Below are 22,923 nucleotides of genomic sequence, written 5' to 3'. Positions count from 1 at the left end.
TGTTAGGGCCAACCTATCAAATGGCTGAAAATAGAAAAGGAAAAAGGGCTCTTCCCTTTCCGGATGTGGTTCAGCGGCCATCTTTTTGTGTGGTAGCTTTGCTTACTTTCCATCTGCACGTGCGAGAGCGGAGACTTCCTCATCCGGTTCCTGAAGCCGACGGGGTCTCTAAACCTGGGGGTGGCGCTCTAACGGTTTGGAACTGCGATATTCGTATTACTAGTCCGGAAGGATTTCTCCGGAAATGGATCTCGGGCAAAGGCGGCAAGGTGGGAAAATCTTTGAGATCACCGAATGTAACCGATGGTACACGAATCCAGTAATCTAGACCAAAGCCAACTTTAAGACTGGCGGACTTCAACTCCCAGAGTTCCTCAGCCATCTGCTGGCTGAGGAATTCTGGGAGTTGAAGTCCACAAGTCTTAAAGTTGGCACGGTTGGAGATCCCTGATCTAGACGGCTTAGAGCAGGGGTGTCCAAAGTTTTTTTGGTGAGGGCCAAATACAGAAAAATAAGCAAAGGCCCGGGCCACACCATTGAAAGGGGGGGGGGTATTTTTTTTCGTACCAGTTCTGTGGGCGTGGCTTATTTTGGGGTGTGGCTTGGTGGTCATGTGACTGGTGGGCGTGGCTAACTGCTCATGTGACTGAGTGGATGTGGCTATGGGCATAGAAACTACTCAGAGGGCTAAAAAAAGTAATTTTTGACCAGTCCTCACACTTATGACCATCCTCACATTTATGCCCATTGCAGCATTTTTAACAACCATATCACTCATTTCACAACTGCTTCTCTTCACCACGGTTACAAGATAGGGTGCAAAATGTAAAGATAGTTGTAGGTGTGAGGACCAGTCAAAAGTGTGAGGACAGGTCAAAAATAACTTTTTCAGCCCTCTGAGTAGTCCTTATGCACAAAATGCTGCAACAGGCATAAATGATGACCGGTCATAAGTGTGAGGACTGGTCAAAAGTGTGAGAACCTGTCAGAAATCACTTTTTTCAGCCGTCTGGGTAGTCCCTATGCACAGTTTAGGCTTAAGTATACTATATGTGTGTGAGTTATATATATGTGCGTGTGTATCTCTATGTTTGTGTACGTGTGTGTTTGTGTTATGTTGACTTTTAATGTAATATTTTTAAATATAATTATTCAGAAAGGCATGCGGCTGGACAACAAACAGTATATAAGCCTAGTAAATTCATGTGTGGCCCGGGCCACACACAAGAGGTGACATATTGACACATGATTACTGTGTGTATTTCTAACAGAGATCAAGAACTCTGTGTAGGACCAAACACAGTCTGATGTAGTCTGATGCCAAACTACATCCTCAATTTGCTGTGTCTGAGTCAAACGGGCTTTTACATCCACCCTGTTGCAAGCTGCGGACGTTGTGTTTTACAGGAATATGAAATGGGGGGGGTTACTTTCTGCAGTCACACAACCGCTTACCACGCAAAGACAATTTTGCCTGAGTTTTCCCGCTATCAGCCCTGTGTCAGCCTTACAAAAACCCATGTTCAGAGACCCTGGTGTGACCTCAGAAGGTGGCTTCTGTAGACCAAGAGTAAGAAGACACCTTCAGTGGCACCTCAATTGATCCAGTCACAAAATTGCACTACGGACTACTGTTTTATACTTTTTGATTATACTTTTCTTTGCAAATGTCAGCAAGGTGATTGATAAAGGAAGTAACGTACAATACTTTTTTTCTTGATTTTCTTGACCGCGCGCCCAAGTGGGTCTCTCCAGGCCGCTTTAGAGCGACCCTGGTCTGCGTGGGAAGGCGTCCCTGGCCACCTGGGCCACATGACAGCTCCAGGCGGCAATCCGTGTCCCGTGTCATCTTTTTGCCTACGGGAAAACTTTTTTTCCTTGCTGCCTCTTGCGCGGCGCGTTCTTGACTGGCGGGGAAAAGCGGCGCGGGCTGCTCGCTGCCCACCCCCCTTCAGTCCCCATCCCCACCTCCGGCAAATCCTTTTGTTCTTCCACGCCGCGTCTCCCCAACTCCTTCCTTGCCTTGCTTAAGTCGCCTCGCTGGAGGCTCCGACCCGCCTCCCTTCCTCCCTGCCGGCTCCCACCCACCCTCCGGACGAGGCTGCTCCCAGTCTTGGTCCTGCGGGCGCCCTTCCTCCTCCTCCTCTGCCCTTCCTCCACCCCAAGTCTCCCAACTCCGCAGGGATGCCCGCGCCGAACTCACAGGCCAGATGCGCCGGGCTGGTACTGCTGGCTCCGGCAGAGGATGGAGTACCCGCAAGCTTGGCCCATCTCTACTCATCCTCTGCCCATCCGGCACCGGCGAAGGGAGAGGGGGCGGCCCGCGGGAGGCAGGCGGGATGCCAGGTACTCAGCTGCGGCCGACACCGGCTCGCCTTCGCTGCTGCTTCGCGGCTAATGGAGCCGTTGGCAGCCGCTCCGGCTTTGCGCAGGGAGGGAGTTGCCAGGCTGTAACGGAGCCTAATGCGGGCGGCTGAAGCACGCCCGCCCGCCCCAGTGGGGTGGGTGGGGGCGGGTAGGTGGGTGGGTGGGGCGCCAGCCAGCCAGCCAGCGAGCATGTGGAGCCAGCGTGGGGCATGTCGCCCGCCCCGCACGCAGACCCGACCCAGGCCGAGCGGTTGTGTAAGGAGCTTGCGGGGTCCGGGGGTCCCGCACAGGGGAGTGGGGCCCCTGCCCTGACCTTGCCCTGCTTGGGGAAGGGGGGGCAGGGCTGGCCAGCGTGTTCAGGGGATGCTAGCAGGGTTTTACAGAATTGAGCTCAAGCGCCATGTGCGGGCCATATTCAATTATATTTTCAGAATTTGCTGCGGGCCAATAAAAACTGACCCGCGGGCCGCAGTTGGCCCGCGGGCCGTAGTTTGGACACCCCTGGCTTAGAGGATGGATTTTATTAAAGGTTTTAAAACTTATAACACATAATACAATTTTACATGAAAAGTTATAAAATTTTATATGAAAATCTATTGTGCCAAGTTTCTTTGCTGGAGGGACCGGTGATCTGGTCAACTGATTTATTTATCAGTGTTTAAATTGTTTCAATTCTGGATGGTTAACAATTGGTTATGTGCTATCAAGTTGTTTTCGATGCTTAGCAGACACATAGACTGATTTTGAAAAAGGTTGTGCTGCAAGTAAAGTCCTTCCTGCCCCCCCCCTTTTTTGGCCTTTTAATGATCATAAATGATAACTTGTATCATATACTATCTCATTTGTTTTTCAAATGCATCCTTCCAAACTTTTTGAAGGAATTTTCCTGTTAAAGTTGCAGAAGAAGAAATATGACATGATTTATGTATTATCACCCTTTTTCTTTGATAATAAACTGTACCAGTATGTTATAATATGTAAGGTGTGGGACTAAAACTTAGTAAACCCAAATTTACAACTACCCCCTTGTGCTCAATAATTTTGTTAGCCATCTTCTTTTGAGTCCTGCATACTCTGTCATGACTGACTAATCATTTGGTTTCCCTGGGCCACAATGAGTGAAGAATAATTTTTTTGGGCCGTATATGAAACATACAGTATACATAGATTGCATCATCATCACCACCACCATCATTTTAGCAATTGTCTATCCACTGCAGGATGAAGGCATCTTCTGCATGTTTCCAACCAATACGGTCCTCGCATACTCTGTCATCACTGACAAGAGTTTAGGTTTCCTAGGCCACAATGAGTGAAGAAGAATGATCTTGCGCCGCATATAAAACACACAGTATATAATATAATTAATGTATATAAATAACAAACTTCCTTTATTGTATCTATTATCTTTTTGGGACTGCATTACTAGTTGTCCAGGACTTCATGAGCCTGTGGGCCATCCTGTTCTATGTAGTTTTTGTTATGAGAAAGATTATAGGTCACTTTGAACTCCTGGGGACAGGATACATGAAACAAAATAAAAATACTGTTGTTATAGATTAATCATGGACTCAACTCGCAAATAATGTTCATTGATAAATCATTGTCTCAGTTTTACTCACCTTTACTTTTTCCAGATACTTTGAAGCAGAATACAATAAAAATATTTACATTTGCAGTTGTTTCTCCTTCAGGAGTTCAATATTATTTCATGGGGTTGGGGTAGAACAGGAGACAATAAAGAAGGTACAAAATGTCATAAAGAGTCCCCTTCGCCATTGTAATAATTCAGATATTTTGAACGTCATCACAGTTTACTTAAAGCAACCATTTCATTTAGCTTATTACTGGTATAAGCCCATTTCACATATCCAATGAACTTTAATTGAGCTTTAATTACTGGTGTTAGTATTCTCAAACAACCAATACTGGGGTTAAAAAGATGTTCAAACAAAAAGCATATCAACATTTTAGGCTTAAAGTTACAGGATTTGCAAGGACATATGAAAATGGATATAAATACAGATACTTTTTAAGGGGCAATATGACATGGAAATAGAAATGGGCTAGTCACAGAACAAGAAGAACTGATGGCAGATGGACAAGGCAATCATAGAATGGACCCCACTTATTAAAAAAGAATCCATGAAAGAGATTTTAAACAAGATGGATTGATGAAATCAGCATTGTGGGCCCAATTGGCAAAAGAACTGTATTGGTTGGAAACGTGGAAGAGACCTTCATCCTGCAGTGGATAGACTGGCTAAAATGATTATTATTTTCATTAACTATTTCAACTAAAACTGCTTTTTAAATCAATTATTCTATCGCCCAGATTTTATGTACTGGAACGTAAAAATGACTAGATTCAAATTCACAAGTTCTAATTTATAAATTTCTGATTATGTTTGTGTAAACATTAGCCTAAATTTTTATTCCTTTCCTAATTAAATATTCTTTGCATTGTTTTTAAGCTTTCATTTTTCAACGTTTAACTCAATGGATGAAAAAAATTCTGCAATAAGTGCAAGACTTGGAATATTTGAATTGTTCATCTCTTTTTCTTAATTCTAACTTCTCTAATCTTTTGTGGATTGTTAAATGAAATAAAATTTGTATAAGTAAATAGCTGTAATTTAAGAAGGTGGCACTGGGTGGCACCCTTGAGCCTTGGATGGATATTCAGTTCTTAGAAATCAGTAAACCATTTTCCACCATAATATCAAATGGCTCAATTCAACACTTCTGGAGAATGTTTACCAAATTCTGGGCCTAAATATCTTCAAATAATTCTAATTGTTTGGGTTTGCAGTCTAGGGATTTTAGAGAAAAAAGATTTCTTAAGAAAATTGCAACACCTTCACATTATTCACTTTGTTAATAATAGCATTTGGTAAGGTAATATTGACATCCTAAGAGAACCTTTTAAATATTATGAACTGGACAATCTGCAAACCATTTTCATTAGCATTTGGAAACTGAAATTCTCTTAAACATTATGCTTATTTATAAATATATTTCATAATCTGCCAGTTTGTTTTTCTATTTGAAAATGACTCACACTTGAACTTTCATCAATGTATTTATACTTACTTAATGCACAAACTTCATGTGTCCAGAAGTAAAATCTATTGATTCTTATTGTTCTTTAAATAAATCTTAATTTGTTCAGAGGATTTGTATCTTTCATTCTTATCACCATAATATTACTAACTTTGGATTTTAACAGTAATAAAAAAATCTACAAAACATTAAAAACTTAGTGGGTACACTAATAACTTTTCAGTAGATATAAATTTTTAACTTTTTAAAGGTAAAAGTAAAGGTCATGTCTGACTCTAGGGAGTGGTGCAGTGGTGGGTTGGTCCAGTTCGGGAGAGCCGGTAGCGGAGATTTTGAATTGACAGCAAACCAGTTTGCTCCGACCATCATCTGGGACCTTCCGGCCACCCCTGCACGATACCGACCTTTATTCCACCGTTTTTACCCCAGCTGTAAGTTGTGGCAGAGCGGATTGCAATGCCTCAGCTGTTTAGCCAGTCAATGGCAATGCGCAAAGCTCAAGTTTGGTGTGTGTGTGAGCCAAATGAGCACGTGTGCCAATCGTGCACAAAGGGCATGTGCAAAGCGAACCAGTGGTAACACCAGTTAGAACCCACCACTGGAGTGGTGCTCATCTCTGTTTTTTTAGTCAAGGCAGATAGACCCAAAGTTCCTTTTTCAGGAAGCAACTGGACTTTCTTGTTTTTCTTTTGAAGACGTTTCATTTCTCATCCAGAAGTGTCTTCAGCTCTGACTGGATGGTGGCCAACGGAAGGATTTATATTCCTTGCAGACAGCTGGTGATGTGTATCTTTTTTAGCGGGTCCTTGAAGCACTTGGAGGCTTATCTGTGTCTTCAGGGTCATCTGAGTGGTACTCCCGGTTATTGTAGTCTGCAATTTTTCCTCTGGAAATCCATTCCTACTCCCACATCATTCAAAGGGTGTTCATCCCAAATTATACAGCTATCCCACTATCCATCCTGTCAGAGCTGAAGAAGCTTCTTGGATGAGCTGAAGTTACTTTTGCATCATTATCATAACTGCAGATGTTCTCTAAACGAGGCAGTCACTTAACGCTGAGGTTTGCCAGCACTCAGAACTATGCCTTGATTTAAGTTTTATGGTGGACTATATGGATGAATCATTTCTGAGCTGAAGCTGATCTGACTAGCAGCTGGACTGAAGAACTAACTAGGAGACTCTGTGAAAGGTACAATCCAAATTAGAAGTTATATTGTCACATGAACAATTCCAGAAGCACCAACAAAGCTTTGTTTTGTTCTTTTAATATTTATTTTTTAAGGAGTAGAAACAATCATTCCATATTGCTATTGAGAAAGATCTGCCTTCCTCTATCATAGATATTTTTCCTGTTGAAGCACAAATTCCATTTAGCAATTTTTTTTAAATTTGCATTTATATCCTGCCCTTCTCCGAAGACTCAGGGCGGCTTACACTATGTCAAGCAATAGTCTTCATCCATTTGTATATTATATACAAAGTCAACTTATTGCCCCCCCCAACAATCTGGGTCCTCATTTTACCTACCTTATAAAGGATGGAAGGCTGAGTCAACCTTGGGCCTGGTGGGACTTGAACCTGCAGTAATTGCAAGCAGCTGCTGTTAACAGACTGTCTTACCAGTCTGAGCCACAGAGGCTTGTACTGCAATCAATCTATTGTAATAAAACATGTAAATTTGCTCTCAGCAACATTCAGTGACAAAATTCCTTTTTTTGTTCTTCTTGAAACATACTACTTTTATTCTAATTCTCCCCAGCCAAAGTGTGCTTATTGGTTGTGATGAGAATTGTAGTGGAATGCATTAAATGCCCATAATGTAATTGCAAAATGAATACTACTTTTCGGAGTATAAGACCCACTTTTTTCCACCCTAAAAGAGGGTGAAAATGTTGGTACATCTTATACATCGAACACAGCCATTTTTGGCCTCCTGAAACCTTGCCCCGTGCATCCCATTTTTGCCAAAAACAGGCCCGTTTTTCACAAAGGGTTTGGGAAGCCTGCAGAGTGCTCTTGGGGGCTGGGGAAGGCAAAAACGTGATGCATGGGGGGTTTTGGAGGCCAAAAATGGGCATGTTTTTTGCAAAAACATGGGGGGGGGGTTTCCTCCTCATCCCCCAGGAGCACCCTACAGGTCTCCTAAGCTCTCTGTGTGTCTCATTTTTGTGAAAAAACCGGACAGGCAGAGGGTTTGGAGGCCTGCAGAATGCTCCTAAGGGCCAGGGAAGGTAAAAAAATTTTTTCCCTTGTTTACCTCTTTGAAATCTTGGTGCGTCTTATACTCCAGTGGGTCTTATAGTCCGAAAAATATGGTATATCAATAATTTTTCTTTTCTATGTATCAACACATTTAAAATAGTTTTATTTCCCTTGGCAAATATATTTTATTTATGGCTTTGCTCTGAACTAAAATAAATCTTCTTTGACACAGTATGGGATTGTTCCATCACATATCCAGTGTAAGGAATCATGGGATTTCTATCCAGTTTAATGGAATAAAGGAAGTTTGGATAAACTTTCAGATAAAAATTTTTGTTCTAAAGCAGCTTGTGACACATCCTATCCATGCCAATGTTTTTCATGTCTTCAGAGAAAGAGATTGCAGCCACTTTGTGGAAACAATTCGGAGGAGTAGGACCATAGACTAAGTGCTCATATTAAGCTAAAACATAATTACATAAAGTTGTGGATTACTGAATAAATCACATCTGGAATTGCATACCTTAAAACTATAAGTCATGTACAAATAACTGAGTGGCTTTACAAAACATTTAAAATTAAAATCACACAATTTGTCTGTTAGCTTATAGAGATGTGTAAACAGATCAATCTGACATGAAAATCAGGATTTTAAAATAATACTTGTTATAACAGAGATGTCCATAAAGTCTAATCAAAATGTCAAGATAGCAGCCATGATTAATGTTGCATCCATTTTTATGTGCATCACAAATAAAATGCAGATAGAGTTTTATATATACTGCTATGGCTGCTATTTTAACTTTTTTTTGACTGCATTCCGTATTTGGAGCAGCATTCTACTCCTATGATAGAGAAGCAATTGTTGGCTGCTTTTCTTATCATTCTGGTTTACGAACATGTAAAATAGTTTTTATTTAACATATATCTTAATCAGTCAAACAATATATTCTTGGTCTTTTTACTATATTTTTAAGTTATGTTACTCAGGACATCAAATTAAGGAATCAAAAATTGACAATATTTGTGAATGTTCAATAAGAATGACACTCAAAAGCAGATTAAATTCAAACTATTGTGTTTAAATTAAACTAGAAAATAATAATAGGAGTGAGGCAAATGAGTTCTACCAAGAAAATCAAATCAGGTGAAAATCAAATCAGGAATGATTAAAGGATCAAGCTATGTTTAGCCTACAGAAAGGATAATGAAAGAGAGAGATGGTAGTAATCTTCAGATAAGGATGTAGATGGTAGCAGGGCTAAAATGAATGAGTTAAAACTAAAGTGAATGAATTAAAACTAAAAGAAACGCCAATGTCTTCCAATGCAGTGGTAAGTTTCAAATTTTTTTACTACCGGTTCTGTGGGCGTGGCTTGCTTTGGTGGTCATGTGACTGAGTGGGCATGGGCAGCTTGACGTCACTCATGGCCTCTCAGTCACATGACCACCCCACCTAGCCATGCCCACAGAAAAAGCTAGGATTTTTTTTTTTTTTAATTTCTACCTATCTATTTATTTTCTGTCCAGGCCTGGCCTAATCTGTCAAAGGCCTCCTACATGCCAGCCCACCCTCCCTTCACCAGTTGCATGCGTTGCCCCATTTTTTAAAATTTCATTTTGTCACAACAGTATACACAAACATTGACATATATAAAACAACATATCTTGAAGAAAATATGTGTATGTATAGGTAAAAAAATATGCATCAGCTATATTAATTTGATATAATGAAGGGAACAATAGGACAGGAACGGTAGGCACTTTTGTGCTCTTATGCACACCCCTTATAGTTCTCTTAGGAATGGAGTGAGGTCGATAGTAGACAGTTTTTGGTTGAAGATTTTGGGATTTTGAGTAGAGACTATGGAGTCAGGTAATGAGTTCCAAGCATTAACAACTCTTACAGAAGTCATATTTTCTGCAACCAAGTTTGAAGCGGTTGACATTAAGCTTGAATCTATTTTTTGCTCTCGTAATATTGCGATTGAAGCTGAAGTAGTCTTTTACAGGAAGGATATTGCAATAGATGATTTTGTGTGTTAAACACAGGTCATGTCGAAGTTGACGGAGTTGTAAGTTTTCTAATCCCAGGATTTCAAGCCTGGTGGTATAAGGTATTTTGTTGTTTTCGGAGGAGCGAAGAACTCTTCTAGTAAAATATTTCTGGACGCGTTCTATTGTATTTATGTCAGAGATGTGGTATGGGTTCCAGACGGACGAGCTGTATTCAGAATAGGTCTGGCAAATGTTTTGTATGCTCTAGTTAGTAGTGTAGAGTTTTTGGAAAAGAAGCTGCGTAAAATTAGGTTTACAACTGTTAGAGTCTTTTTTGCTATGTAGTTGCAGTGGGCTTTGGCATTAAGGTCATTTGATATGAGAACTCCAAGATCTTTAAGAGGGTGGGGGTCTTCAGTAAGGTAATGACCATCAAGTTTGTACTTGTTGATAGGATTCTTTTTTCCAATATGTAAGACTGAGCATTTGCTGGTTGAGATTTGGAGTTGCCAAGTTTTAGACCAATCGGAAATTTCCCCTCCTTCAGTGGTCCTGGCCCTAGCCCTGCCTCCTCTCCCTCCCCCCACCACCTCTTTCTTCCGGCTGCTTACCTTCCTCCCGCGGCAGCTGGTCCAGAGTCCAGAAAGCAAGCTGACCTTCGGTAGTTTCCAGCCAGCTGCTGGGAAGCAGCTGACAAAGAGGTGGCGGCTGGGAGGCTTCTCGCAGTCGTATTGAAAAAGAAAAAGACTCTTTGAAAGCGGCTTTGTGGCTGCAGAGGCTGGCCTCAGGCCACCAAAGACTAACACAGGCTGCCAAAAAAGCCACTGCCGTCACCACTTTGTTCTTCATGCCGGCTGCGCATGCGCATCCCATTACCTGCTGCATCATGCTTGGACTGACTCAGCAGGCAATGGGATGCATCAGTCCGAGCGCGACACAGCAGGCAATGGGATGTGACAGCAGTGGCTGTTTCAGCAGCCTGTGGTAGTTTTGGGCGACCAGCCGCTGCAGCCGCAAAGCAGCTCTCAAATAGGCTTTTTCTTTTTCAATGTGACTGCAAGAAGCGTCCCAGCCACCTCTTGGCCAACCCCTTCCCAGCAATCGTATGGGTGGGGCAAGCAAGCGGTGACTGGGCTACCGGTTTAAGGGTGTGGTTGCTACTGGTTCTGCAACCCAGGCCAAATTACCGCTACTGGTTCACCCAAACTAGTGCAAACAGGTAGAAAACCACCACTGATCCAATGGAACAGGCTGCCAAAGCAGTGAGTCTTTCTTTACTGTAGATCAGGGGTCCTCATACTTTTTAAACAGGGCCAACTCATAGTCCCTCAGACTGTTGGGGGGGCAGACTGGCTCGGTGGGTATGGCTAGATGTTCCTGTGACTAGGTGGGCATGGCTAAGTGGTGATGTGACTGTGTGGCCAATTTAGCAGCCAATTAAACAATACACACAATTTGTTTAATTTGTTTTGTTCCTGGGGGTGTTTTATTTGCTTTTGTTTGGATGTTGCTCTTTTGGTTGACTTTTCTTTCTACTAGATCATTTTTTCAGTTGTTTAGGAGTCTAGTGGTCCACTTCAGGAAACTCAGTTTTGCAGCAATTCTTCTCATCCCCAAGGAGCTTCCAGTCAACAAATCTCTCTCTCTCTCTCCAACTCTCTTCCTCTCTCTCTCTCTCTGTCTGTCTCTCTTTGTTTCTGGGGGGGACACACCCCTAAACTGGTGCTGGGTGGTGGGAATCTGACATCCAGATTGCCTACCAGTGACATGCTGAAGACCAGCGGGGAGGTGGAGCAATCCTGCAGTCTCCCCAAAAGTAACACATCTCTTTCACTTGAAACTTGAAAACGAGTCCGGCTGGTGGGGAGGACAAGCAAGCGGCCCTCCTTCAATCCAGTCCTCCTGCAGCATTCTGCTGGCCAAAAGTGGGGCCGTTTTTGGCTTCCCTGTGCCTCTGTGCACCTCATTTTTGGCCTTCCCTGACCCCAGAATCATTCTGCCTTCCCCACCTCTAGTAGAACTCTGTCTTACCTCCCAGTTCCAGCCCACAGGGCTTGCAAAGGTAAATCCTGTGCTCAGCGGAAGGGTGGGGGCCAGCAGGTCAGCGGGGTGATGTGGGCGGGGCAACATCATGGTCCTGTGCAGGCTGGATTAATATTTTTGGTGGGCTGTATCCGGCCTGCGGGCCATAGTTTGAGGACTCCTAACATAACCTGAGGACGATACAGCCTTCATAAATACATGCCAATTGGAAAGTGTCAAATGTTGATCATATGACCATCAGATGATCATATGACCACAGGGATGATCATGCCCATGGAGGTCATAAGTATGTAAACTGGTCACTTTTTTCAGTACCATTGTAACTTCAAATGGTCATTAAAGGAATGATTATATTGAGGATTACCAGTAGTTATACTGGATTGGGACCACTGCATGAATAACATGAAGCTTTCTCCTAATCTCTTCCCCTGAAATCTTATATCCAAGCGTTCACCGGGCAAAACCATGCTTAACATTTTCCCCCAGTGAAGTGACAAAAATTGCTGATAGAAAAAAAAAGATGTTAATGAAGAAATGATAAATACAAAACAAATTTTATCTGACTAGATAGCAAAAGTAACAAAAGTAGAACTGCAATTGGCAGGCCAAGGTAATGATTTGAAAAAGGATGCTTTACTTAATATACTTTATGTCCAGGATCCCTCACATCCTGGACATAAACTGTTTCAACTCCTACCCTCAAAACAATGCTATAAAACACTGCACACAAGAACAGTTTTTTCCTGAACACCATCACTCTGCTAAACAAATAATTCCCTCAACACTGTCAAACTATTTACTAAATCTACACTACTATTAATCTTCTCATCGTTCCCATCACCCATCTCCTTCCACTTATGATTGTATGACTGTAACTTTGTTGCTTGTATCCTTACGATTTATACTGATATTGATTGTTTCTTGATTGCTTATTTGTAGCCTATGATTATCATTAAGTGTTGTATCATTAAGTGTTAAATTTGTACCCTATGACCATCATTAAGTGTTGTAAGTGTTGTACCTTGATGAAGGTATCTTTTCTTTTATGTACACTGAGAGCATATATACCAAGACAAATTCCTTGTGTGTCCCATCACACTTGGCCAATAAAAAAATCTATTCTATTCTATATACAAAAGAAACTGGCTGAATTTTTAAAAATAATTGAATAAATAATTTTTATTAAAACTTTAAAAAATAAAATAATACAAACTGATATAAGGTAGACAAAAAGGAAAAAATGTAAAAAGTGAGGAGTCCTTGGTGATCTCTGAGCTTGTTTTCTTGCAGATTACCTAATTAGGTAACATCATCGTCTGCAAGAAAACAAGCAAGCTCAAAGAGCACCAAGGGTCCCTCATTTCAACCCCTAACTACAAATATTCTCCTTTAATGTAAAAAGTGCAAGAAAAGAAGAAAGAAAAAAAATAAAAAGGAAAGAAAAAAAGATAGAAAGCTTATCAGACTTTTCATATTCTTCATGTCAGTTATAAGTATAATTATATTTTAACCACTCTGATTAAAATAGCATCATAACACTCCTCTATATTTTATTCTTAATCAGCCAAACCATGAATCACAAGGTATTTTTTGTTTTATGCAAAAAAGTCCAGAAAATATTTCCAATCACCAATAAGTGTAGATAGTTCTTAATCAAAGTTTAGTTTATAATCTCAGCAATATCTGTGAACTTCAGCAATCATTCATCTATAGTGAGCAGTGTTGAATCTTTTCACCTCTGTGCATATAATAATCTTGCTGCAATAAACATATATTAAAATTATCTTCCATGATTTTAATCTATCTGTTTATCCATTAGTCCTAAAAGGAAAAGTTCTGGCTTCAGTGGAATATTAACCTTTAAAATCTTCTAAATAAAAGTATAACATTAAATCCAATTTTTTATCTTTTTTACATGTTCTACCAAGCAAGATAAACTACCCGTCATGTTGCTCAGATTTTTAACATACATTTGAAATATCTTTATACATTCTAGATAATTTATCTTGTGCGATATGCCAACAATTTATAAACATTTTCTTTAAGGTAATAAAACAATGTAAATTTCAACCCTTTTAACCATGTATTTTCCCGTTTATCCATCTGTTATATTATAAGCAAAATAGGTTTAAAATTAAAAGGAAAATACAAATGATAAACCAAGAGAAGAACCTGGAAAATATTTTTATTGAATGTAAAAAAGAGGCTTGTTAAAGCCTTGAAGAAATATGTGTGATGGGATAAGAAGATAAATAAAATCTTATGACAATATTTGATTGAATTAAAGATTAAAACTATTAAAAGTAAAAGAAAGGAATATAGAGCTGGCACATTTGATCATGTTTAAAATAAGACCTCCCCCACCCCCACCCCCACCCCAAAAAAATTCTGGCAACTCTTTTTACCTAACTCAGGCTGAAAAGATGATGTTTTTAGAATTTCTTATAGATTAGGAATGAGATGAGATTAAGGATTAGAGGTGAAGAGATTGGGAAGGGGTAAAGAATAACGAAATTTGTGATTAAGATTGGATGTTACTTCTTAATATATTTCTTTTCCTTTTATTCTGTTTTTTATTCTTTCTAAAAAAATTGCACTTGTTTTCTTTTTCTCCTTTCACCGGCATCCACAGCCACTCCGTCTTGGATGGGTTGAGTCGGAGCCTGTTCGCCCCCATCCAGACCCGAACAGCCTCAAGACCCCGAGTCATCACATCGACGGCTTCGTTGGGGTGGTTCGGGGTGGAGATGTACAATTGAGTATCGTCAGCATACAGCTGACAGCTCACCCCAAAACCACGGATGATCTCTCCCAGCGGCTTCATATAGATGTTGAACAAGAGGGATAAGAGAATTGAGGGCCGGTTTAGCTCTGCCTGGTAAGGCCTGTTATTAAGAACACAAAGCCTGCAATTACTGCAGGTTCGAGCCCGGCCCAAGGTTGACTCAGCCTTCCATCCTTTATAAGGTAGGTAAAATGAGGACCCAGATTGTTGGGGGGGCAATAAGTTGACTTTGTAAATATATACAAATAGAATGAGACTATTGCCCTATACATTGTAAGCCGCCCTGAGTCTTCGGAGAAGGGCGGGGTATAAATGTAAAAAAAAAAACAAAAAATAAAAAAAAAAATAAAAAATCGACCCCTGCGGCACCCCACAAGTGTTCGGTCAGATTCGGAGCGGCTGGCCCTCCAGGCGCTCTCTAGGCATCTTATCCAGCGCTTCATCTCTCTCAGCTCCTCAGTAAACCAAGGAGCTGGTCGAGAGCAGCGCCGGGTCAGAGTCCGCATTGGCACAACGTGGTCCAAAGCCCCCGCTGCCGCCCTTTCCCAGGCGGCAGCGAGTTCTTCGGCCGAGCCGTGGGCCAGCTCCTCAGGAAATGGCCCAAGCTCCATCAGGAACCTACTCGGGTCCATCAGGCGCCTGGGATAGAACCAACGAACTGGCTCTGTCTCCCTGCGGTGAGAGTCTGCAGTCCGAAAGTCCAGGCGAAGGAGAAAATGATCTGTCCATGGCAGGGGCGTAATGACTAAGTCCCCCACATCCAGATCATTCAGCCACTGTCCCGAGACAAAAATCAAGTCCAGCGTGTGTCCCCCAGTGTGTGTGGGCCCATTCACTAACTGGGTCAGGTCCAAGGCTGCCATGGAGGCCATGAACTCCCGAGCTGATGACGATGACTCACCTACCAACGGCAGATTGAAATCCTCCATGACCATAAGCCTGGGGGTATCAACTGCCACCTCGGCTATCACGTCGAGCAGCTCGGGCAGGGCTGCTGTCACGTGGCAGGGAGCCAGGTACGTGATCAGTAAACCCATCTGTACCTCATGGCCCCACCGCACAAAGAGAGACTCACAGCCAGCTGTCTGCGGGACAGAGACCTCCCTCGGATCGAAACTCTCATTCATAATAACCGCAACCCCCCCACCCCTGCCTTGAACCCTCAGCTGATGAAATGCACGGAAGCCCGGTGGGCACATCTCAACGAGGGGCACGCCCCCTTCTGTGCCCAGCCAGATCTCTGTAATGCCCATCAGGTCCGCACCCCCCTCCTGAATCAGATCTGAAATGAGGGGGGCCTTATTAATAACGGACCTGCAAATAATCATTTGCAATATGAACAAAAAAAATGGAATGAAAAGGTTACTCATTTGGATAGAAATGCATTTTCAATAGATGTTCAAATAACATTGTAATTAGGAATATATTTTATCAATTTTGGCAGGCTCTTTACCTGTTATGAGTTTATAACTCAATCCCAATAGATCTAGTTGAATATACTAAGCACTTTCAGAAATGACTCTTGAAATTATAGGTATTCCTTGATTTACAACCATTCATTTAGTGACCAACTGAAGTTATAATGGCACTTTAGAAAGTCACTTATGACAATTTTTCACACTTATGACCATTGCAACATTTTGGTCACATGATCAAAATGGCAGCTTGGTAGCAGTTCATAGTTATGATAGTTGCAGTGTCCCGGGGTCATATGATCACTTTGGCAACTTTCTGACAGGCAAAGTCAATGTGGAAACCAGATTCACTTAACAACTGCAGTGATTCCCTTAACAACTATGGCAAGAAAATGGGGCAAAACTCACTTAACTGTCTTGCTTAGGAACAAATGTTGGGCTCAATTGTGGTCATAAGTCAAGGACTTCTTGTATCTATATTTTAACAGACTCTTTAAATCAGGTCAGGACTTGTGTTTGATTTGTAAAACAATATCAGGTTACTGGTGGTAGTAGTGTATACATGAGAGAGCCATTTTTATGTAATGGTTAGGGCATCAGGCTAGAAACTGGGGGACAGTGCGTTCTAGTCCCACCTTAAGCACAAAGCCTGGGTCAGACATTCTCTCTCAGCCCTAGGAAGTAGGTAATGGCAAATCGCTTCCAATAAACCTTGCCAAGAAAACTGCAGGGACTAGTAGAGACTGTGGCCAGAAGTCAAGACTGATTTGATGTATAGGTATGTATATGCATGACCCAGCAACCAAGACATTCCAAGTAGTCAAAAATATTCTTATGCTAAGTATTCATATTTCTTCAGTTTACAAATATTTAATTTTTTTTTCTTTTAAGTTAATAGAAGCATGTGGGTATGTTCCTGTGGGTAATAAGGTTCAAATATATTGAAATTATTTCCTGTTTCCTGCAATACATTGCCAAAATATAGTTCAACATTCTGCATGTGAAACCTCCAAAACAAGTTTTCCTATGGGCTATAGTTATTCATAGCATGCTGAGATTAACAATAGAGTAATAGCATATGGCTTTTTGAGCTAATTATTAACTAATAGTAGAAGTTTAATAATTGGGTAGAAGAATTAATGAAAGCTTAAAATAAATTGCAATGAAGTTTGCTGGAAGCAATCCACATCTCCACCTCCACACCACTGCCCATATTATCCACTGCCCGCAAATAAATTTAGTCATTTGATCTCCTAGTAAAATAAAGGGTCATTTTAAAAAGAAGTCAAAATGAGAAGTTAGTCAAGAAATGTGGTTTTTTGCTAGCCTTGAAAATATTTCACCATCTTTCCACAAACTAAACATTTTGCACCTGGATAAGAAAATAATGGTTATCCTTCCTCATTTTTCTTCATTTTATGAGCAAACAGACTAGACTATCTCCTAGATATAAGTTACATGCAGCTAATAGGACTGTGTCATGTGCACCACTTGAAGATAGCAATTGTGGTTGAATGTCTTATGGAAGTCAAACTACATGAAAGTCAGGCCCTTTAAGTAGGCAGAATGAAACCAGAGCTTATGTGTATTGTCATTCATCCATAATGCCTACCTTGGTGAAATGGCTAAATACACAGTTGCCTTTTTAGGTGCTTGTTTATTCTTTAGAAAAACAATTATTTTAATTATTATTAAACCACTATTGTTGCTTTGAATTTATTAATTTTGTTATTACTTAATAATATAATAAGAAATATTTATTTATTTATTTAAGAAAATTTAAACCAACTCTCTTACAGTGACTACTGACAGTTTACAGAAATAAAACCTAAAACTACAAAAATCAGTGAATGTCTACCTCCTGACCACCACAATCAAATAAACCACTTGATTAGCTCTGGATCATTTTGAAATCCCCAGGTCCCCTGGCAAAACCACACATCTTCAAAACTTTTTGAAAGACTATCAAGGTGGGGATTAGTTTTATGTCCTCAGAGATAATGTTCCACTAAGATGGATGCACTTGTATAATGTTAAGCCATGGTTTGTTAAATAAATCACAAATTGTTTATTTAAAATGCCTGCCAAACAAGCCACATTAAATGTGTACCATTCCTTTACTTTTGTAGTTATTTCTGTGATGGAAAAAAAATACTCATAAGTAAAATAAGTAAATAAATAGGGATGCTGATTATACAAAGAAATTTTAGGAATGGAAACAAACATATTGATAAAATAAATCTAGCTCTTTTTTTAACTTATTGCCACTATTATCTGTATCTGTAGAGAAGCTCTGATCTAAGAGCATTTATGGATCTGAACACCAATGCAGGCATCTAATATATTTCTTTCATTCCATAAACAGGAAGTCCTTTGTGGAACAGAACGTAGAAAAGTGGAAATGGTCAGTCTGAACCTGAAATTGATACAAAGCTTTTCTTTACACTGTGTTCTCAAAAAGAAAACAACAGAATTTCTATTTAACAATGAATCTCTAGCTGGGATAAGTAGGAGACAGCAGACTAAAATTTTCGGTTCTTTCAGCCCCAAAAATAAATTCTGTTCGAAGTCCCATCTATCATATAGTGATCCAACTATCATGGAAACTATAGTTAAAGTGTGTCATCTAAAAATGGAAAACTTGCCCAAACAAGATATTATAAAATGTGTTAGTCAGCATCTAATTGTGTTTCAATTCTTGATAGTTTGACAGCTCAGAAATAACATTTTAAGGCAAAACCAGGGCTTTGGATGTGGACACTGTAGGTATAAATTAATGAACTTCTTTGTGAAAATCTTGTTCTGAGCTAATTCATCTTAATGCCATAAATATGTATTCAGGACATGTCAATGTAAAATTTTAAGCATAAATCACAAAAACCAATTTGCTACTTGTAATCTGGAACTTTCTCTTCTGATTGTTAAAATTTAAACCATCTTGTCTCGTGAAAATACATAACTCGTTTTCCATCAGTCATCAGGCATAAATATTCTATAGCTTGTCTAAATGTTAATATACATTGGGATGAGAATTTTTAAGATCATTCTGACACATTGAAATTTATTTGATTAAGCCTTTTGTAGACTACCTGTGACTAGAATTGTAATCAGTATTTTAGGATTAATCCCCACAATGAAAAGTGAACCTTCCAGGCTTTTTAAAGTCTTTTTATGCAGTTTGTTAGAATTTTGAGTGCTTCACAAAATAGTCAAGTATCATATATCTTTAAAATTAAACAATCATTAAAACATAATAATCATGCTGGATCCTGCTGAAACCTTTTTCAATAACTTGTCTTACAATAATGCAATTAGAGTACCTCACATCTGTGCAATGCCCATCTTGAGCAGCAAGTTTTGGGAAAGAGTAGCTATAGATAAATTATTTACTTTGTTATCCTCCTTGCTTCAGGAATGGGGGATATTTGTGGGAATTACGTGAAAAATAAATTACATGGCTATTACAAAGATCTTTCTATTAATTTTATTCATTTAGTTTTATTTTATAAAGACTCTAATAAGCAAAGTACAAATGAAATCCAAATTTAGCATTAAACAGTTAAACAAATAAAATAATTGGTAAGTGTTACATAAAACATTTTAAATTAAAACATTGATTTGTTACTAAAGACCTTGTTATTATAGTGACAGTTTTAAAAAATGTGAGATTTTCTGTCCCATATGCAAAATGATCCGATCTTCCTTTTCAAAACAGTTATTAAAGTTTAAGAGTAAAACCATTTATCCAGAAAGTAGTGCCCCAAGCAGATCAGAAGGGAATGGCTGTGCTGTTATTTGTTCCATTTTAACATCCTTGATGGCTTTTGCTTGAACAAATACAGCGAATGAGGTCAAATTCACCATTGCTCTGTAGACGCCCAGGGTGACAGCTATTGAATGGGTCATTCTAACAGCGGTGCATTTATGGTGGACCTCAGGGTCAAAGTCTAGGGCTTTGAAACCAAAAATATCTCAGATGATTACCCGAAGAATGTCAATGTTGACTCATTCATAAGTTGGCAATGGTTGATGCAAAATCCTTGCTTCTCGGTAAACTTCCAGTTAGAAGTATGCTAGGCATGAATATCATTATAAATTGCTAATTATAGATGATCATTTAACTATTTATTTGCTTAAACACATTTTTTTAAATTTCTACAACAAAACTCTGTTCAGCATCTGTACAGCGATAGTACCTAAAACAATTAAACCTGACATTTAAAATTAACTAGTTATATTCTACTTCCTTATGTTTCCCAAATTCCAGGAGGGAGAGTTGGAAGACTATCAAAGTGAAGCTGCCAATGAATTAGTCAGCTCAAAAAATGGAAATTGGAAAAGAAAAACAAACAGACAGTGGCAGAAAAGGTAGATTCCAGGGAGAAAAAGAACTGAGCTGAGTGCAAAAAAAGTACACAAAGGACTAGATGGACTGAAATAATTTTATTATTTTGATTAGAACTTGACCAAAGAAGAGAAGAATCTAAATAAAAGATTAAAGGTGTGAAAAAGTTTGTGCCATCTCTACAGTTTGCTGGATTGCAGGACAAAAAGTGGGAGAAGGGGCAAGCTAAGAATCATGTATCATTTAATTTAAATTAAATTAAAATTAGACATAAATGTTATAAAAACTTTAAGGAGTGACACCGAAAGTATATAAACAATACATTTGTGCTTTAACTTAATATTTTGATTTTTTTAAAACCTAAGAATGAGTTAAGGAATTTATCTGATCAATGTTTATAAATAAATTATTTTTAAATTTGTTACTCAGATTGCAAAATTTGGTTAAATGCCCAGTGTAGTCAATTCCAAAAATGTATAAAGATATGTTTATTCAGTTGCATATGAAAAGACATGCATCACGAAAAGCTACATATAATAAAAGATGCAACTTGTTCTGCAGCAAAGAGATTGCTATCTGTTTCTTTGATTATTGCACGAGTGAGATGGAGAAGAAATTGTGTGAGATCCATTCCTGTTTTCCCTTCATGCATTACTGTCTGATACAAACAGTAGGAAAAAGTCTATAGAAGATGCTAACAAATAAGGGCATATTTCAGTTGATGCAAGTTGGAAAAACAATAATAGGGACCATAGAAATGGAAATGAAAACAAGGAACTTGGTTAGTTGGTTTTCTTGCTTTCCTTTACCTTCACAGTTTAGATTATACTTACCATGCCAATCATATATGGTTAGTATTTCTAATAAAGGAGACAATATTATGTTTCTAGAAATGGGGAAAATAATCAATAAAATTCCAACAATATGTTTATAAAACACTGACAGATCTAAATTTAATGAAAGGGTGTCACATGAATATTATTTTTGGCAGCTTCTAATTTAGCAAAGTCCCTGTGCTAAACCAAGATTAATTACAAAATCCTTTGCCTACTTATCTATATTCTATGAACTTGGCAGCAATGTCTGAAAAAGTAATTTAATTATACTAAGTTTATTGTCCTTGACCCTTATCCTGTTTTTACAAACATACATAGTAAGATTTGTGTGTCCCAAAAAGTAACAGCAATTTACAAACTGGGTGTAGGCCAGATCATCTTCTCTCAATAAGCAATTTCAACCATTCCAGTTGTTGTTTACAATGTTATTTCCCAATGTAGCAGCAATGTTGCTGGGACAGGAGCCTCTGCAGTAACTAACCTGAAAGATGACAGAACTCCATAAAACTGGATGACTTCTGACCCAACCAGCAGAAAAATGGAAGAAATCCTGGATCTTTGCAATTTGGGGTACGGATGGTAAGTTTGGATTCTGGAGTAATCACCTATGAGAAATATGGAGGATTTTTCTAACTTAGAACATTGTGCAGCCTCTGAAAACTGCGATAGCGTACCCATTCTCATTTGATTTTCAAAGATTGCAGAAGCTACCTAAAAATGACTTCTGGAGAATTCAGAAGCCACTTAAGAGCACAGCCCATTCTCAGGTGTTTCTACAGCCACCAAAAATCACATGAGAATAGGACATATTTTCAAGAATAGTTGGTGGGTTTTAGTGGATGCTGAACTGTCACCCAAAATGTTGTGATATGCCATCTTTAACAAGCATTTCATAGGCTCGTCGTTACTGTTCATAACCCTAGTTTCTCTAGCTGGCATCTTAAAAGTCTTAACATTGAGTTGAGATTCAAAGTTTATATCATCCTTCTTGTGCATATTTGTATCATCAGTGTTTGTGTTTGTATTTTTCTTTGTATTTGTTCTTTTTATGCTATGTAATTGGTGGGTATCTCAGTTGATTATGGTAATAGTATTATTAATATTATATAATTATGGACTGTTATGTTTATTTCTGATGCATAATATTGACGACAAACTTTCATCCGCTAGGAAATGCAAATATAGTAAAACAACAAGAATATACTGTATAAACTGTAGTTATGGTAAACTACAAAGAGGGTATGGTAAAGAGGGTCTGAAAGTTTGCTGAATACTTGCCTTAAATTTGGTTGAGAATTACAACTTTTCCTTGTGTCTCACTTGGATTTGTAGATCATTGTAAAAATTGTTAGGTTGATTAAAAAAACAATCCCATTCCTATGTTTCATTTTATTTCACATCTTTTATGAACAAATTAGGAAATATATCTCATAAACTGGAAAAAAATGTACATATTTTTAACAGCAAAACATTGTTTGACCTCATAGCATCCTTAAAACTTCCCATTTTTCAAAACACATTCAGCAGTGTGGAGAGCAGCATGCTCATAATTCATTCATTACACCCTGCATAGAAAAGGCAACATTTTAATGTCCAAATTCTTTTCCTGTTAGCATGCAATCCAATACTTAACCCCCCCTTTTTTTATAGCAGTGGGAATTTTTTTTTAAATCAAAAAGTAATTCCTAAAAAAATCTGAGTAAAATCTGAAAAGTCAGTTTCATATATTATCACAGCCATTAAAAATTACTCAGGCAAAAAAAAAAAATCAAATGTGATAATACATATCTTCCAAATGTGCAATTATATAACTTCAGTTAATGGGAATCAAAGCAAATCTCTGAAAGAAAATGTGACTGTGCTGTTG

General features: G+C 39.0%; 1 long non-coding RNA gene across 2 annotated transcripts; it reads left to right on the top strand.

Moving 5' to 3' along the window:
- Positions 1-127: 127 nt before the first annotated feature.
- On the top strand, positions 128-22,888 carry LOC131197268 (uncharacterized). 2 transcript variants are annotated; one of them, XR_009154918.1, is made up of 4 exons: positions 128-269; positions 17,675-17,845; positions 18,241-18,279; positions 20,143-22,497. It is a non-coding gene; the product is annotated as an uncharacterized LOC131197268 (long non-coding RNA). The 2 variants fall into 2 exon arrangements; XR_009154919.1 differs by lacking the exon at positions 128-269 and adding an exon at positions 15,810-16,653 and having other exon boundaries at positions 20,143-22,888.
- Positions 22,889-22,923: the final 35 nt, after the last annotated feature.

Source organism: Ahaetulla prasina, chromosome 4 (genome assembly GCF_028640845.1).
Source record: "Ahaetulla prasina isolate Xishuangbanna chromosome 4, ASM2864084v1, whole genome shotgun sequence".
NCBI classification, from domain to species: Eukaryota; Metazoa; Chordata; class Lepidosauria; order Squamata; family Colubridae; genus Ahaetulla; species Ahaetulla prasina.
The sequence above is the reverse complement of the archived record's forward strand: the minus strand, read 5'-3'. Positions and strand labels throughout refer to the sequence as shown.